This window comes from Haematobia irritans, chromosome 3, assembly GCF_050003625.1.
Source record: "Haematobia irritans isolate KBUSLIRL chromosome 3, ASM5000362v1, whole genome shotgun sequence".
Lineage (NCBI taxonomy): Eukaryota > Metazoa > Arthropoda > Insecta > Diptera > Muscidae > Haematobia > Haematobia irritans.
In genome coordinates, this window is record NC_134399.1 from 118,179,126 (window position 1) to 118,196,149 (window position 17,024).

The 17,024-nt window shown below is 29.7% G+C and overlaps 2 protein-coding genes across 7 annotated transcripts in view; both read left to right on the forward strand.

The window, feature by feature from the left end:
- The window catches only part of vtd (RAD21 cohesin complex component verthandi), a 55,690-nt gene that overhangs the window by 17,050 nt on the left and 21,616 nt on the right, over positions 1-17,024 (forward strand). Inside the window, exon 1 of one of the 6 annotated variants that reach the window (XM_075299242.1) lies at positions 10,634-10,770. The exons of the other annotated variants lie outside the window; for them this stretch is intronic. The gene's annotated coding sequence lies outside the window, so the exon portion shown is untranslated. Of the gene's footprint in view, positions 1-10,633; positions 10,771-17,024 lie in introns of those variants that run through there. 6 annotated transcript variants of the gene reach the window in all.
- The window catches only part of Moe (moesin), a 125,406-nt gene continuing 119,018 nt past the window's right edge, over positions 10,637-17,024 (forward strand). Inside the window, exon 1 of the mRNA XM_075299244.1 lies at positions 10,637-10,772. The gene's annotated coding sequence lies outside the window, so the exon portion shown is untranslated. The remainder of the gene's footprint in view (positions 10,773-17,024) is intronic.

Sequence of the window (17,024 nt, forward strand, 5' to 3'; positions counted from 1 at the left end):
ATCAAGGTTCCATTAATTCTGTTGTTGGGCCCTCTGAAAACCAGTTTTCACTTTGAAATATCCCAGGCCAAGGTAAGAGAGCATTTATACAGCATCACTGTCTAGCAAAAAACAACCAACAAATACAAGTAATAAAAAAGAAAACACACACCCAAAAATATTTCTTATAAATCTCCGCGGTAGATTCTGACTAATGTATGGATGACTAAAAGAGCTTTTACTTTTTGTAATATGGAGACTCATAACACCTGAGTGACGGTCTATAACCCCCTCATGAATTTAACCTCATTCTAAGATTCCACAGTCACGATTTGTTGGAATTTTTTAAATTCTTAGAATTTATCTTTAGAATAAAGCAAGTGTTAAACGCACCATCTGAGCAACTCAGTATTAGGAGAGAAGTGCTGGTGTTTATATTCTAGTTGTCTTCTAAAGCTTCTTGAACTTATATAACCTTATACATATGGTATATCTATTAATCACACATTATTATATGTATAGTAATTTGTCATATTGTCTCTTTAATTGATCTAAAAGTTTATACGTACATTATACATTTAATTTTTTTATTTATTATTTTTTCACTTTTTTCATTATTTGTTTGTGGGACATTCATGCTCGTTTCATTATGTATGTATGCGAGAGTGTGTATTAATTAAACCCACCTGTTAAGTTTGACTTGACTCTCATATCTATAGGCAACTAAATATTAGCTCTTTCTCTCTAATATACAAGACGCTTTTCTATTTTGAAAATTCTCTCATTTCTCTAATACTCACTATTCAGGTTCTTTGAGTTTTTTTATCATGCAACAAGTGCTCTATTTCTACACAGGGGGTTTGTAGCATAGAAAATGTAATGTAAAGTTCGAGTTTTGCCGTTAAAATCGAAAATAAAAAAATTTAAAAACAGAATAAAACTATAGTTTTTTTCAAATTTTTGTTTTAACTTGATGGGGGAAAGAGCCAAAGCAAAAATTGAAAAAGTTTATTTCCTTTAAAATGAATTATAAAGAAAAGTAACCGTGAAAATAGCAATTTTAGAGCGATAATGCGATCTTAATACTGACCTTATTACTGAAATATTTTGAACTTTACTCCAAATCATGAGAATTGTGATGTAAACAACAATATACGTTTATTAATATACATTTCATTGGGGGTTCTTTCATTTAACTTTGATTTTTTGATTGAACATTTAACTTGATTTGAAACATTTGGGACATTGCTTTTCGAAAATAATAGTTGCGTTCATTTACTTACTACTTGTTGCTACATGTACAAGATTTTACTAGAACGCGTTTCTCAATACCTCCAAATCCCAAAGCAATAGGGGGCCGTGTATAAATTTATATTTATAAATTTGCAACTATAAATTTTCGAACCCAGTGTTTCATATATAGTACATAAGAAGGAAAAGTAAACAAATGTTTAATTTTCCTCAATTCAATAAAAGTGATCGCTCAGAGAATTCTAACTTTTGCTCACACATACTATAGCAGTAATATTTGCACAGTCATATGCAAAGAAATGCATTGGCGGCATGGTGTATAAACTTGTATTACACTACTGAGGCGTTTAGCTCTTCAACAATGTCCCCCTCCTTTTAGTCATACTCCCTCAAAATCGCAAAACATTTAGTTGTGTTTGTGAGAGTGTGTCATCTTCGCACTGGAAAAATATCATTATCATTATTTTTGTATTTCCATTATTATGATGCGAATTGCTTCTACATGATGATGTCGATGATAATGATGGCAATGACGAGACTTTGTTGTTGGTTGAATGATGATGCCTGCTGTATTAGTGGGGCCAATGATGTTGATGGGATTGTATTAGTAGCAGCATTGTTGTAGACATCGTAATGATGAGAGTATTTACTCTGTTCTGTGAGTACGAATAAATAGCAGCAAAGACAAATCACAAAAAATGAAATAAAACAAGTTGCGTGTAAGTTTGTTGTTGCTGTTGGTGTGTTGGCGGCTTGACTGTGTCCCCCAGTCTGTTGCATACAATTCACTTTGTATTTAACTTTCGTTTCGTGTAGACAACAATCGACAACGACGACGACGACAATTCATTTGGCTGACTGGCTAGTCTTTATTGCTTGGTACTTGGTTTTTAGTGTTTGTTGTGTGTTCCTCTTCTTCACATGGTCCGTGTGCTATAGTTCCATAAAATTTTGTTATTTGTTCTCCTTTGCATTCTCATTCTACAACGACGTCTGGTCTCGCCTTTCAACGGCGTTGTGTGTGAAAACGGTTTTATTATTTTTTGAATGTAACGAACAACTTGCTTACTTGGTGGCTGCATTTTTTTGCCGTAACCACGATAGTGTAAAACTTGAAAACAACTAATCTCCAGTAATTTGGCTTTTGTTTATACAATAGTGAAGCGCCGCAATTGTCATCAGTATTTCTATATAAAGGGTGATTTGTTAAGAGCTTGATAACTTTTTTTTTAAAAAAAACGCATAAAATTTGCAAAATCTCATCGGTTCTTTATTTGAAACGTTAGATTGGTCCATGACATTTACTTTTTGAAGATAATTTCATTTAAATGTTGACCGCGGCTGCGTCTTAGGTGGTCCATTCGGAAAGTCCAATTTTGGGCAATTTTTTCGAGCATTTCGGCCGGAATAGCCCGAATTTCTTCGGAAATGTTGTCTCCCAAAGCTGGAATAGTTGCTGGCTTATTTCTGTAGACTTTAGACTTGACGTAGCCCCACAAAAAATAGTCTAAAGGCGTCAAATCGCATGATCTTGGTGGCCAACTTACCGGTCCATTTCTTGAGATGAATTGTTCTCCGAAGTTTTCCCTCAAAATGGCCATAGAATCGCGAGCTGTGTGGCATGTAGCGCCATCTTGTTGAAACCACATGTCAACCAAGTTCAGTTCTTCCATTTTTGGCAACAAAAAGTTTGTTAGCATCGAACGATAGCGATCGCCATTCACCGTAACGTTGCGTCCAACAGCATCTTTGAAAAAATACGGTCCAATGATTCCACCAGCGTACAAACCACACCAAACAGTGCATTTTTCGGGATGCATGGGCAGTTCTTGAACGGCTTCTGGTTGCTCTTCACTCCAAATGCGGCAATTTTGCTTATTTACGTAGCCATTCAACCAGAAATGAGCCTCATCGCTGAACAAAATTTGTCGATAAAAAAGCGGATTTTCTGCCAACTTTTCTAGGGCCCATTCACTGAAAATTCGACGTTGTGGCAGATCGTTCGGCTTCAGTTCTTGCACGAGCTGTATTTTATACGGTTTTACACCAAGATCTTTGCGTAAAATCTTCCATGTGGTCGAATAACACAAACCCAATTGCTGCGAACGGCGACGAATCGACATTTCACGGTCATCAGCAACACTCTCAGAAACAGACGCAATATTCTCTTCTGTACGCACTGTACGCATTCGTGTGGTTGGTTTAATGTCCAATAAAGTAAACTGAGTGCGAAACTTGGTCACAATCGCATTAATTGTTTGCTCACTTGGTCGGTTATGTAGACCATAAATCGGACATAAAGCGCGAAACACATTTCGAACCGAACACTGATTTTGGTAATAAAATTCAATGATTTGCAAGCGTTGCTCGTTAGTAAGTCTATTCATGATGAAATGTCAAAGCATACTGAGCATCTTTCTCTTTGACACCATGTCTGAAATCCCACGTGATCTGTCAAATACTAATGCATGAAAATCCTAACCTCAAAAGAATCACCCTTTATTTTGATTTCTTTTAAAAAAAGTGAGTTCTTTCTAAAAAAATATTAAAGTTATAGAGAAAATTGAGAACTATCTCGTTTTGACCGCATTTCGTGGCAACAGCAACATATATTTGTGTGTGTGTGTGCGCTTATAACTACTGTAATTTTCCATTAGTTGTAACGTAAATTCGTTTTTCATTTGTTAGCAATTTCCGGTGAGAATTTTTATAAAGTGATATAAAATTTATTTATACATATCTGAAAAGTTTAAATATCAATATACTTTACGGGTTTAGGAAATGTTTAACAAATTAAAGTGATAAATAAAAATAATGAAAATCATTTAATTTTTTTAGTTTATCATTGTTTGAAAGTGCATTTTCTGTGATATAAATTTGCAATACCCATACCCATAAAAATCACATTATCTCCATATAAAATAACGAAATAGAGGAAATATCTTCCAAGACCGTTTGGCAAAACGTAAGTTTATTTGATTGTATATACCATTATTTTGCGATTTATGTTATAAGAGCAGAAATTCCGATGTAGTACACAATGTAAAAGGGTACCGAAGAACCGAAACAATATGAAACGTGAATAATCTTCATTGTCCATGATTCTGTGAAATACAAACCCATGTTCATGCCCATAACCGATCCACCTGGGTTGGATAACTTTAATGGTAGGAGAGACTGAGAATAATCTTACATCTGTCTTCACCCAGAGAAGGAATATGAATACCTCAAACATATTTCAAGAGCAAAATATTATTTTTAGACGGAGAACATGGAACATTTTTGTCGCAAAAATGTTATTTGCTTGACAAAAATATATATTGCCGAAATCAGATACATAATTTCCGAGACAACAAACATGTTACATGTTCCCCGTCCAAAAATAACATTTTGCTCTTGAAACATGTTTGAGGTGGTCATATTCCTTCTCTGGGTGTTGATTTGACTGCCCTAGCAGAAAAGAGGTTATTATCGCAGCAATGAGTAGCGACCTGAATGCTTTCCGCGAACTGGGATATAGCTTCTTCGAATGCCGAATGTGTGACTATGCAGACAAATAGCTTAGAGTCTGAATTTTAAGAAACAGCAAAACAAATAAAATATTGACAAAATTTTCTATAAAAATACAATTCTTACAACATTTTCTATAGAAATGAAATTTTCACATAATTGTCTATAGAAATGAAATTTTGACATAATTTTCTATAGAAATAAAATGTTGACATTTTCTATAGAAATACAATTTTGACAAAATTTTCTATAGAAATAAAATTTTGACAAAATTTTCTATAGAAATAAAATTTTGCAAAAATTTTCTATAGAAATAAAATTTTGACAAAAATTTCTATAGAAATAAAATTTTGCAAAAATTTTCTATAGAAATAAAATGTTGACAAAATTTTCTATAAAAATAAAATTTTGACAAAATTTTCTATAGAAATAAAATTGTGACAAAATTTTCTATAGAAATAAAATTTTGAAAAAATTTTTTTTTTTCTATAGAAATAAAATGTTGACAAAATTTTCTATAAAAATAAAATTTTGACAAAATTTTCTATAGAAATAAAATTGTGACAAAATTTTCTATAGAAATAAAATTTTGACAAAATTTTCTATAGAAATAAAGTTTTGACAAAATGTTCTATAAAAATAAAATGTTGACAAAATTTTCTATAGAAATAAAATTTTGCAAAAATTTTCTATAAAAATAAAATGTTGACAAAATTTTCTATAAAAATAAAATTTTGACAAAATTTTCTATAGAAATAAAATTGTGACAAAATTTTCTATAGAAATAAAATTTTGACAAAATGTTCTATAAAAATAAAATGTTGACAAAAATTTCTATAGAAATAAAATTTTGACAAAATTTTCTATAGAAATAAGATTTTGCAAAAATTTTCTATAGAAATAAAATGTTGACAAAATTTTCTATAAAAATAAAATGTTGACAAAATTTTCTATAGAAATAAAATTGTGACAAAATTTTCTATAGAAATAAAATTTTGACAAAATTTTCTATAGAAATAAAATTTTGACAAAATTTTCTATAGAAATAAAGTTTTGACAAAATGTTCTATAAAAATAAAATGTTGACAAAATTTTCCATAGAAATAAAATTTTGACAAAATTTTCTATAGAAATAAAATTTTGCAAAAATTTTCTATAGAAATAAAATTTTGACAAAATTTTATATAGAAATAAAATTTTGACAAAATTTTCTATAGAAATAAAATATTGACAAAATTTTCTATAGAAATGAAATTTTGACAAAATTTTCTATAGAAATAAAAATTTTAACAAAATTATCTACAGAAATAAAATTTTGACAAAATTTTCTATAGAATTAAAATTTTGACAAAATTTTCTACAGAAATAAAATTTTGACAAAATTTTCTATAGAAATAAAATTCTGACAAAATTTTATGTAGAAATAAAATTTTGCAAAAATTTTCTATAGAAATTAAATTTTGCAAAAATTTTCTATAGAAATTATAAGTCCTGCAAAAATTTTCTATAGAAATAAAATTTTGACATAATTTTCTATAGAAATAAAATTTGGCAAAAATTTTCTATAGAAATAAAATTTGGTAAAAATTTTCTATAGAAATAAAATTTTGACAAAATTTTCTATAGAAATAAAATGTTGACAAAATTTTCTATAGAAATAAAATTTTGACAAAATTTTCTATAGAAATAAAATTTTGACAAAATTTTCCATAGAAATAAAATTTTGACAAAATTTTCTATAGAAATAAAATTTTGACAAAATTTTCTATAGAAATAAAATATTGACAAAATTTTCTATAGAAATGAAATTTTGACAAAATTTTCTATAGAAAATTATAATTATAAAATTATCTACAGAAATAAAATTTTGACAAAATTTTCTATAGAAATAAAATTTTGACAAAATTTTATATAGATATAAAATATTGACAAAATTTTATGTAGAAATAGAATTTTGACAAAATTTTCTATAGAAATATAATTTTGACAAAATTTTCTATAGAAATAAAATTTTGACAAAATTTTTTATAAATTCAATAGTTGTTGGTGATATATTTTCTATGTAGAAAAAATATCACCATCTACCTTATTTAAAGGTTACGGTTCCCTTCCCACCACAGATATCCTCTTGATAAGCTATGCGGACGTTCAATAGTCGGACGTTCAGGACGTGGTTAAGGATGACTCTTTAATATCTTCATCGGGACAGATTTCTTTATTTTGCTCTCTCGAAAATGTCACCGTGTTTTAGCAAAATATTTTGTTAGCATTGAATTCCTTGTTAACTATAATAGTTTGTGGTGAGATATGAATTTATAACCACTCCAAAAAATATTAACTGTTATCATGGGAATAATCAACTGGTAATTAAAAATGCCTTATACTGTGTAATGCCGCAAGTTTGCCTATAAACGACAAAGGCAAGAGGCGAAAAAATCAAACAGAATGAATGGAATGCAAAATTTGATAAATCAAATGAAACCGGAATTCCAAACGATAAAAGAATATGAAACAATTAAAAGACCTCAGCAATGTGAGAAACATGAAGAAATAATTAATGTTTGTTGTGGTAACAGATATTGATGATAATACAACCTAGAAACATACACCTCTATATGAAGATATGAATTGTCGCAGCTCAAGCACCTAAAGAAACTTCACTGAGGTGTAAATTGGAAAGATGAGGAATATAGTCATCTGCTCTATACCTATATGGATGAGATCTTTTTGCCTTTTGGCCCAATGATAAAGGTTTGCTTTGTGTTTGGCTGCTGTCTCCAGGTATTCGAGACTAAATTATTTAAATTTAACGACATTTTAAAATCAACACAACTGGAGATATCAAAAAAAAAAAAAAAAAGAACAGCGTGTGCTGGTATTTGTTCTTTAATGAAGTCAAAAGAATGTATAAATATTCTCATTTTATTACTGTTGTTGTTTTAAAAAGATAAGATAGACTAATATGTCATCACAAACGGCTGGGCTAAAATTTTATTTAAAAAAAAATAATTAAATTCAAAATGTCAAAATCTCCAATAATTTATACAGTGATAAGAGTACATTTTGAAATATATTTAATTTGGTTCAGAAGAACTAATTAGTTTCGGAAGGATATTAGAAATTACAGTGGACACTCACGGTCACCAAAATGTTGTCCACATTTCGGAGGTGTCCACTTATGAGAGGTTATTTTTAATGTGATAATATAGCAAACGTTGCACGAAAAGTGTCCACTTTTGAGAGGTGTCCGGTTTTCAGAGTGTCTAATTTTGAGAGGGTTCACTGTAGTTACTAATTTATTTGCAATGCTGATGAAAAGGCAAATAAGAAAAACTTAACATTTTAGAATTTTTTGTGTGACAAACCAACAAATTGAATTGTTAATGATTTTAACCACAAATTGATTTTGAAATTTAAATGCATCAATAAAACATATATTTCGTTTCGATAAAGTCGACGATGATGCCATTGACGGAATAATCAAGCTACGTCTTTTTGAAGTACTTTAACAATAGAAGCGAATGCGAATTGAGTTGGGTAAATAAATCTCCAATTTTATTTGAATGGTACTAAATATTCATTTACAAAAGCTTAATAAACATCGTTTTGATGAAAAAAGTTTGAATTTTGATTTAATCAAGAATATAGACTGGTAAAACCAGCAAGCTAAGGCTGCGATGTGGTGGATCAGACTTAGGTTAGGTTAGGTATAGTGGTAGCCAGGTGTTTCAGGCTCACTTAGACGATTCAGTCCATTGTGATACCACTGTGATGAACTTCTCTCTTATTACTGTGTGCTTCTCGATTCTATGTTAAGCTCAATGACAAAGGACCTCCTTTTTATAGCCAAGTCCGAGCGGAGTTCCAGATTGCAGTGAAACCAGCAGAGAGAAGCTTTGTAACACTTTTTGGTGTTTGGTCGAAACTGGGTTTGCACCCACGACCCTGTGTATACAAGGATGTGTATAGATCAGACTTAACATGACAATGTCCATTATTACAGTCAAGCTAGAGCTCGGCCGAAGAATCGGTTTTTCGGCATTCGCCCAAAAATCGATAATCGACCACGAATCGGCCTTCGGCGCCAAGTAGTTGACAAACCGAAACCGAAGCCTTTTTAATAATTTATTTCATATTGAAGTCTCCCAGTATTGAATTTGTCCCAGTCAAAAACCCCAATACAAAATAAAACAATTCAATGCCTTCAATATAGAAAAACATAATTCCATGCCCAATAAATATAAGAAGAGTAAAACACAGTTTCGGAGAATGAAATGGAATCATTAATTTCGAATGGATCATTTTACACAAATTTGGCATACGGGTGTATGGTTCGATTATTTCAAATCGATACTAGAAAACAGTCTGTTTATCTAAATAATTAGCACACTTTTCAATTGCTACAGTTCCTTCTGGGTTTAATTGAAAAAACACGTTTTAAAGTTAACATGTCTTCTTGTTTTCCCATTCCCAATGACTCTTGATCCCCCCAACCCATTAACAGCTCCCAAAGCTGATTATAACCTATATTTGTCGGTTACGTTTTAAAGTACTTTTCGCGTTCTTGGTCTGTCGTGTTCCACGTTTCTCGTTCTGGTTCAGGCATTATAAGTATAAGCTTCATTCATTTTACGCACATTCATTTGATAAAAACGGAAAAAAACAAATACCCATACAGAAGGTCTTCTGAAAGCCATATACATGCATATACTTTATGATATTACTCTCTCATTCTCTTATCTGTTGTTTTCACTGGCATTGAAGTTTTTGGTGGAGCCTCAAATGGGGATAGAGAATAAAATATAGTCAGATCGAGAATTGAGAGCACATGAGGTTAATTTTTTGTGTATTTATGTATGTGTATATCTATTTACATACATGTATTTATGAATATGTCTCGATATACATGTGTTAAACCACTGATATGCATTTATATCTCATTGACGTTGTTAAATATAATCGAAAAAAATGCCGACTTTTTTTTTAACACACTCAGTTTTTGTTTTGCGAAATCGAGTGGATTGAGTTTCCACAATGAAAGTCTACACTAAGCGTAATCAATATTGTGTTAAGACCGATTTTACATGCCTAGTGTGTTTGATGCTATGCTTAAACGAGATACGTCAAAGTGACGTAGTTTTATCATGGCATTTCGTTTTTTTTTATTAATATGTCAAATTGTTGTAGTTTGTGCGATATTTAGGAATGTATGGGTTCTCTACTCTACCCTTTCCTACGAAGGCCTTCTCTACCAAAAAATTCACCCCCTTTTTTTTCTATGGTGCCAGCAACTCTCCGTTTGCGGTGACATCGTTTTTCAGCTCTCTCTCTCTCTTTTTATCTCTTTTGACTTTCTTGGATTTGCTGGTGTAAAGCTCAATGGCATAAGGCCTGCGTCAACTCAAAACCAGCGATTGGACCCAAACCCCAACAAATGTTACCGATCAACAGTAACTACATCTACGCTGACTTCGCCGCAACAGGAACAACAAAAATAATCTAACAACTTTTTAGAAATAAGAATAACGACAACAACAACTTCTACCTTCAGAGTTGTATTGACAGAGTTAGCCAGGCAGAGCCAGTAAAGTTAGGTCTCCGCCGACAGAGGCAATAAAGTCACATACAAACTCAAATACTGACGAGCAGTAACTTTGAATTTTAGTTCAAAAAAAATTATTGCCATTTAGTTGGCAGAGAACTCGCTTTCGCGTACGATCGTCGACAACGGCAAACACGTAGATCACACAACTGACAAAAGGAAAAAAAACAAAAAGAGAGAATATACCGAAGACGGGCGTACGGTGTTTCAATTAAATTAATTTTTTTTTGTTGCTTCAAGTGATTATGTGTGTTGGTAGCTGCATTTAACGGTTTTTCCCTTAAAAAATTTTCATGGTGAATGAAAAGAAAAGGAAAATTAAATTGAAAAATCGCTAACTTTACTATTTAAAATTTTCTAAAAAAAAAAGAAAGCCGAAAGAAAAGAGCTTTTTGTGCTATTTTGTGTTCTAAAAAAATTCCAAAAAGGTGTGTGATTACTTATATTTTTTAATTCAATATTGTGACGGACAACTTTATGGTTTGTAGAAATAATAATTTTGTAGAAAAATTTTAATGTTATAAAAAACGTTTTTCAATAGATGAAAAAAATGAGACTATGGGAGTAATTTTATTACGAACATTTGGTGTATAAAAAAGTTCTAAAAATATTAATAATGATAATACAAAATATTAATTAATTAAATGTTTTCTCCGTCTTTTTGACTTTACAAAAACCGCTTTCAGAAATGACAGTTCAACAGAAAGTCGAAGCTCTATCCAGTTATGTTAAAACTCGTCTAGTTGTTGAGTGTAAATAGATCAGCTGATTCCAGTTTATATGCAAAAAATTGTCTACATTTACTAATTTTTATTGCAAAATGTACTACATAAAAAAATGTCCATTCCCAATTGGAAATAGTTATATAAAGATAAAAATTCACATAAATAAAAAAAAAATACTAAATTTTTAATGCCGGCAATCACATATAAAATTATTAAAAAAAAGTTTCCTTGTTATCCTTGCCTGTTCATGAAACCAAACATCGACCGGAGACGAATCTTTCGTCTAGATTGGAACTAAAATATCTTTAGATGTATTTGCTGCAAAACCTCGAACTTTATCATGAACTCATCCTATGTGATTAACTTTTAAACATCGAAACAATTTCGACAGTTTCTAATTCTAGAGATATTAATGACTGCTTTTTGACGATTCGTTCGTCTCCAGCCGAACGAAAGTTCCATGAACAGGCAGTTAATAACAGAAGCTGTGGTCACACTAGGCCAAAATGAGTGTCAAACATTTTTCCAGAACCATTTTCCAAATATCTGGATACGGTTATGTATCGTTGTATCCTTAAAGAAAGGTTAAAATCTTTGGATCCAAGTAAATTTTTTTGTGTTCCTTATTTCTGTGCAATATATTTTGTTTGGTATAAAATAGGAATAAATTTTCATTAATTCAAGTCACCATCAACAGCATATGCAACTCACCTTTTTTAGGGCAATCGCAGCTCTCTCGTTTGTCGGCAATGTTGAAACTGCCTTAATTTACCACTGTGTGTGGCATAATTTTCACAACAGAATCCGAATCCTCTTCAAACGGCTGATTTTTTACAAAAGAACCTAGAAAGGTCATACAAATCAATTTGATAAACCGGTAAAAAAAAAGCTTTGAAAATCTCAGTCACCGGCATTACTAAGATGAGATACTCCACCGCTGATGAATTTTTTGGTGTTTGATTCAAACTGGGATTGAACCTATGACTCTTTGTATGCTAACCAGTGTTGTCAGTATTGGGGATATTTTTTCGTGAATGGGGACGAAATTTTTGAGTTGGGGACATGGGGATTTCGTGGGGAATTTCCATTAATTAGTGGATTTATGTGGGGATTTTTTTTCGAGAAATAGTTTTAATCTTTTTTTAACAAAATTTTATTTCTATAGGAAATTTGGTCAAAATTCTATTTCTATAGACAATTTTGCCAAAATTTTATTTCTATAGACAATTTTGCCAAAATTTTATTTCTATAGAAAATTTTGTCAAAATTTTATTTCTATAGAAAATTTTGTCTAAATTTTATTTCTATAGAAAATTTTGTCAAAATTTTATTTCTATAGAAAATTTTGTCAAAATTTTATTTCTATAGAAAATTTTGTCTAAATTTTATTTCTATAGAAAATTTTGTCAAAATTTTATTTCTATCGAAAATTTTGTCAAAATTGTATTTCTATAGAAAATTTTGTCAAAATTGTATTTCTATAGAAAATTTTGTCAAAATTTTATTTCTATAGAAAATTTTGACAAAATTTTATTTCTATACAAAATTTTGACAAAATTTTATTTCTATACAAAATTTTGTCAAAATTATATATCAATAGAAAATTTTGTCAGAATTATATATCTATAGAAAATTTTGTCAAAAATTTATTTCTATCGAAAATGTTGTCAAAACTTTATTTCTATAGATAATTTTGTCCAAATTTTATTTCTATAGAAAATTTTGTCAAAATTTTATTTCTATAGAAATTTTTTTCAAAAATTTATTTCTATAAAAAATTTTGTCAAAATTTTATTTCTATAGAAAATTTTATAAAAAAAAAAATTGTATAGAAATGTTTGTCAAAATTTTATTTACTAAACAAAATCAAATTTTGAGCAATTTAATATTTATAGAAAATTTTTTCAAAACATAATTTCTATAGAAAATTTTGTCAAAATTTTATTTCTATAGAAAAATTTGTCAAAATTTTATTTCTATTAAAAATTTTGTCAAAATTTTATTTCTATAGGAAATTTTGTCACATTTTTATTTCTATAGAAAATGTTGTTAAAATTTTATTTCTCAAATGAAAAATCTACAATTTCTGGTAGAATTCTACCAACTTTGGCATCGTGTCTACCATCCAATTTTACTACATGAACATTTAAAAGTAAATTTTCGTTCCTAAACATGTATAGAATATTTTCTCATTTTATTTCGATATAGAAAAATTTGTCAGAAGTTTATGTCTATAGAAAATGAAGTACCTCTTTGCAAAAACTACCAAAACATCAAAACTTCTACCAATCTACAAAACAATAAAACAAAAATTAAAAATTCTGGTAGAATTCTACCACACAATTTTATTACTTGAATATTTAAAATATTATAAAAAAATACAAGAAAAATACTGGCAACACTGATGCTAACCATTGTACCACGGTGGCTCCCCAAAAAAGGTCTGTAAGCTTTTTTTACATAAAATATTATAATGGTTAGGTTAGGTTAGGTGAGGTGGCAGCCCGATGTATCAGACTCACTTAGACTATTCAGTCCATTGTGATACCACATTGGTGAACTTCTCTCTTATCACTGAGTGCTGCCCGATTCCATGTTAAGCTCAACGACAAGGGACCTCCTTTTTATAGCCGAGTCCGAACGGCGTTCCACATTACAGTGAAACCACTTCGAGAAGCTTTGAAACCCTCAGAAATGTCACCAGCATTGCTGTGGTGGGATAATCCACCGCTGAAAAACTTTTTGGTGTTCGGTCCGAAGCAGGAATCGAACCCACAACCTTGTGTATGCAAGGCGGGCATGCTAACCATTGCACCACGTTGGCTCCCGTGGTGCAATGTCTTTGCTATTGTGTGGATCAATTGTCTTTGTCTTTGCTGTTGTGTGAATCAATCATATTTCGGTGCATAATTTTTTGATTTTTTAATCAATTAATACTGTGAAAAGGGTGAAAAGTCTACCCTAACAATAGAAGTAAGGTTACGCTAAAAAAATGCGGGCACAAGTATGCCAGATCTGAGCCATTGTATTATAGCGTAAACCCACTTTAGTAAGAAAATACTCACGTTTCCTAAAAAAAAAAAAACAACTTCCATTTTGTCATAAAATAAGAATCATTGATAATTGTCAATATACAAAAAGACTCCCGAGAAAATGGGATATTTAAATATCTATACAGATGAATGCAATATTGATATAGAAATATATTTTTTGTAGGATACACTGAAAAAAAATATTTTCATGAGGCCAAAGATTTCATGTCCTTAAAATACGAATACAAATTTTGCTTAGCATAGAAGACGCATTTCTCTAATATAAAGTTTTTTTCCTTGTCCAAAAGTCGATAAACTTTTCAATGAAGTCGTATTGTCCTTATAATTAAGTGATTTTACTTAAAAATGGGTATCATAACACGAAAGAAAAATTGTTTAGGGTAAGGTCAACTTGACTTTAATAATTCAGAAAAATTCTTTAAAATTAATGAAATTGTCTTTAAATTTGTTGTCTTTTTGCAACTTGACTACAAAGCAAAAAATCGTTAAAAAATAGGACATGTTTTTCAACACTTTATTTTAAAGATGTTTTTTACTTGAAACATAGCATAATTTCTACTGGAAGTCGAGACTGAATTTGGAAAATAAAGTTGTCGTTAACTCGTTTTTAAAGGACTTTGATAGCATATGAAGAAAAAAATCTGAAAAATCGAAAAATCAAGATTTGCTTCCTGGAAGCTAGTACACAAAACCCAAATTTAAAAGAGAATTGTGTCTTAAAAGTATCCTTACTTGTATTCTCCGCTTCTTTGGCTCGGAATCAATACCAAAATTGTTAAAGTAAAGACAAAATCTTTGGAACCGCGCATGCTTTTTTTCAGTGTACTGTGATCTTGAACTGATGAGAACCAGTCGAATTTCGCTATCTAATTTGAGAGATATCCAAGCAAACTACAATTTATACGGCTCTAAAAAAACTAAACAGGAATGGACAATATTTTAGATTTTATTTTGAATATGACAATAATTACATTTAATTGAAAAATTTAATAAACTGTGATACCAAATGGTATCATTTGTGTAACTATTGATACCGATGGGTACACACAAAAAATTTTTTTTCTGATTCAATCACGAAATTAATTGATCCAATTAATTTTTAATTGAAATGTCTTCAATCACAGAAATGATAGTATCAATTAAAAAATTAATTGAAGGTCAATTAAAAAGTTAATTGATCCAATTAAAAAATTAATTGATACTATTATTTTTGTGATTGATTTTTGTTTCAATTAAAAAAATTTGTTGAATCAATTAAATTTTTAATTGAATATTTTTTAAAACTCAATTAAAATTTTAATTGGAAAAATTTTCGTGAAATTTTTTTGTGTGTACCGACCCAAACATGCATCTTGTTTATCTCTTGGTGTAGGATCGTATGCTACATGAAATATTTGATTTATTTGATATCTATGAATTAAGGGTTGACTTATCAAGCATTTCCTATTTAAAATGTCATTCTTGAAAATCAAATGAAAATTTTTGAAAAATTAAAAACAATTTTAAGTATGTTGGAATGGCTTTTTAGATAACCCCCTTTTGAAGTGAACACAATATTATCTACAACTATATTGTATTAGTTTGATATATGTATTTATTTAATAAAAGTAGAAGAAATAACTTCAAAAAGATTATTTTCACCTAAAGAAATCTTAAGGTGCTGACGTAAATTTAAATATTACGTGATCAACTTGATTTCCATATCTCTCTCGCCACATTTTTTTGGGACTAAGATAAGATATCGTCACCTTTATATATACTAATAATAAATTATTAATTATTTAATAATGACGTCATTATATTCAAATAAATGAATGTGAAAATATGATTAAATATACCTACATACATAAAATTTACTATAATATTCATTCCATTTAAAAACTATTAAAATATAGCTGTCAAGAAAAACATGACATCCAAAGCTTTAGAAAGAAATATCGTAAGATGATAATATATCAATTATATTGCTTTAAAATTCCTGACTAAGATATATTTACAATTTTTTAGTCAAACCGTTGATAATTGCGAGGGCAAAACTATAACTCAAGTTCAGATTTTGTATGATAATAAAAATTTGTATGAAATGATTGAACAAAATTATTTTATTGACAACTATAATAATTAACTTTCTTGACGACAGGTTTTTATAATATGTGACAGCAATTTTTTTTTTATTATATATGTTCCGGGTATATTGTGTCACATGCAATAAAAATTGTGAATAAAAACAATCATAGGAAATAATTATAGCATATCACTAAGGTTGAAGCTATAAAAATGTTGCTTGTAAAAATCCAACATGGTATAGAAATTGCTTGGAAATACATTTCATTGCTCAAATTGGCGCCCGATCATATGCCATATGTTTAATTCTATTCGAATATACTTTGTAACATTTTGTTATACCATTCCAAAACATGGCATCCAAAGCTTTAGAAAGAAATATCGTAACATGATAATATATCAATTATATTGCTTTAAAATTTCTGACTAAGATATATTTACAAATTTTTGTCAAACCTTTGATAATTGCGAGGGCAAAACTATAACTCAAGTTCAGATTTTGTATGATAATAAAATTTTGTATGAAATGATTGAACAAAATTATTTTATTGACAACTATAATAATTAACTTTCTTGGCGACTGGTTTTTATAATATGTGACATGCAATTTTTTTTGTTATATATGTTCCGGGTATATTGTGTCACATGCAATAAAAATTGTGAATAAAAACAATCATAGGAAATAATTATAGCATATCGCTAAGGTTGAAGCTATAAAAATGTTACTTGTAAAAATCCAACATGGTATAGAAATTGCTTGGAAATACATTTCATTGCTCAAATTGGCGCCCGATCATATGCCATATGTTTAATTCTATTCGAATATATTTTGTAACATTT